Raw genomic sequence first — 2,843 nt, forward strand, 5'->3', positions numbered from 1 at the left:
TCTGTACCATTTGACCAACGTCTTCCCATTTCTCCCACACTCGAGTCTTTGGCAGCTACCATTGTACGCTGTTTCTATGACTGTGACTTGTCGTAAATGGTCTTTATTACGTAGGAAGAGGTCTACACTCGGCTAGCTCGGCCCTGGAGTCAGTAAGTTTTCAGAAAGCCTAGGGGAAGACTAGCTTACTGCGAAACCTTTAAAAAAATATTTGTACACTTGTTGAGACCGAGGAGAACAAGACCTTGGAGACATCCCAGCCAGGCCGTGAGTCAGGGTGATGCCCTCACAGCAGCCTGTCTGGGACATCGGTGTGGGAGATTCTGGCACAGACTAGCCCAGCCTCCTACCTCACGGTTGACTTTTCTAAAACCTGTGCCGAGTCTTGGACTGTATGCACAGGAAGCACGAACCTTCGATTTGTATGCAAAAACAACTAGAATATCAAAGTTTGGGTGATATAAGGCCATCTGTTCAAGTCCACGTTGGAAACCTGTAACAGATATTTAAATACTACAGTGAAAAGGCATCTTAATATGCTTCATAAAAACATTTGAAGTAATCTGCTAAGAGGAAGTGTGTTTAAAAAAAATAAGTCATTCCCCTCAAATTACTTTGTCCCTTGAAGGGGGCGGCAGGAGGCCTATGATCGCCTTTTAAAAATGCTTCACTATGGGTAGGCTTTGATGGAGCCTTGCTGAGGTTGTCTTAGTCGTACTGGAGCTCCTGCCCGCGACATCGCGGGGGACGATGAGGTTGAGTTGAGGTACTCCGTAGATGTCGTGCAGTTTGGTTTGGCCTTTCCCACACTTGCTGTGATTCATCAGCCTCCCCAGGCATTTTGTCTTGCAAGTGGCATTCACACAGCAGGCTTGGCTCAGATACTGAAAGTTGTACATGTAGCCGCCCATGGGGCGGGGGGTTTTGTGCTTACAGAGCCTCTCGCTTCTTGGTGTATTCCACCACAAAGTTGCCCCGGGAGAGCTGCTTAGTGGCAATCACATCCCTTCCTTTACCATCTATGAGGTCAATCTTCATGACTTTTTCCTTGCTGCTTTCAGTCAACTCATCTATTTTTGTCCTTTCTTCAAACTGCAGCTCAGCTTTGCTCTTCCTGGAGCTCCTTCGAACTCGGTAGAGATCCGTGAGTTTGCGATGCTGTTTCCCTTGAACTTTTTTCCAAGGGGCCTGTCTGCCTTTGAGGTTTTTTTCGGGGCTTGCTTGGTGACTGCTGCATTGGTAGAATCACACGATGAGGATGGAGTTTTGGAGATTCTGCTGCTTCGGATTTCTGGTTTAGAAAAGATGTCAGGGGACCTCTCCTGGTATCTTTGATCTTCCGTTCTGCGGACTTCATGGTGCTTCACATCACGTTCCCAGCATTTCTTTTCTTGTTTCCTGTAGATCCTGGCTAATGGTTTCCCCCGGCATTTGACTTTGTGATGTGCAACTGAGTTCTCTTCCTGAAGGTGGGAACGCATGAAGGAATAAAACTTTGCCTAGTAAACATGTTCTCCTGCAGCCCGGCCAGGCCCATGGCAGTGTGCCCCGTGCCCTCGCCACAGCCAGGCCACCAGCGCTGCCACTACACTGCTACCACCACCACCAGCGCCACTGAAGCGCCTCGGAGAAGGGTGGGAAGTGCTCCACGGCGCCCCTTCCCCCATGGCCTTTCATCAGGGCCTTGGCAACCCCATGCAGGGAGGGAGGCACAGGCGGCGGGTCCTCCATGGCCCACCAGCCCACTCAATAATCTTCATATTTAGAAATTGTAATATTTATTTGTAAAAGTAGCAAGACAAAATGAAAGGAAAATGAAGAAATAAAATTTTAACATTCTATTGGCTGCTCTAACAAAAAAAAATAAATAAACCCTAGAGAGCTGGTGGAGTGGCTCAAGTGACAGAGAGCCTGCCTAACAAGTATAAAGCCCTGAATTCAATCCCCAATCCCGCCTACCCCGGCAAAAAACAACCACCTAAAACCCCAGCAAATTTTTGAACATAGACGCAAAATGTTCATTGCAGCAAATATTGAAGAAGGAAGAAAGGGTAAGGGAAAACCACCTAGCTCTTTTCCCTAATATATTAAAATTTCATGCTATTTTCTGCTTTTTTTTTCTCAAAAAATTCCTATCCCTCAATTAATTGTGAATGATGTGAAAGGGTACTTCTCAAAAAAAATGCTTAAACTGTCATTGTCATACAAATATAAAATGAATAAGAATTAAAGACATAATTGGACTGTTTCTGAATGAAGAGTTAACATGTGACAACCAATTTGATGGAGAATCAATAGTACTAACATATTTACAGATCTAGACTGAGTTGAATTCCTAAATGGCTTCTATCACAGAAGAGAGAAGTCAATTAAATCTACATGCAAAATTTTTGTATATAAATTGTTAGCCTGTTTTTCATAGCTATGACAAAATAACTGAAATAATTGACTTAAAAGGAAGCAAGGCCTATTTTGGCTCCCAGCTTTAGAGATTTCAGTTATGGTCAATAGATAGATAGATGGATAGATAGATGATTGATAGATCGATCTCCTATTGGTTCTGTTTCTCTTGAAAGTCCTAATACAGTACATAGAATCAGAATAAGATAACCAAACTGTACTCTAAACAATGCATAGTTTTCCAATAAAGCACAAAATTTCCCTATGGTTACCATTTATTTAAGAAATAATGCTTAGTCCAAATGTTTTTGTACCCCCAAAATGTAAATAAATCCCCAATGTTATACTATTTAGATGTTAGGGCCTTTTGAACTCAGCTCTCATGAAAGGGATTAGTACCCTGAAAAAAAGAGACTTGCTGTAGCCCTTTTGCCCTTTCCACT

The 2,843-nt window shown here is 43.3% G+C and overlaps 1 pseudogene; it reads right to left on the minus strand.

Annotated features, from left to right (window-relative positions):
- Positions 1-656: 656 nt before the first annotated feature.
- LOC109702071 (N-lysine methyltransferase KMT5A pseudogene) lies at positions 657-1,537 on the minus strand (annotated as a pseudogene).
- Between the last annotated feature and the right edge of the window lie 1,306 nt (positions 1,538-2,843).

This window comes from Castor canadensis, chromosome X, assembly GCF_047511655.1.
Source record: "Castor canadensis chromosome X, mCasCan1.hap1v2, whole genome shotgun sequence".
NCBI lineage: Eukaryota > Metazoa > Chordata > Mammalia > Rodentia > Castoridae > Castor > Castor canadensis.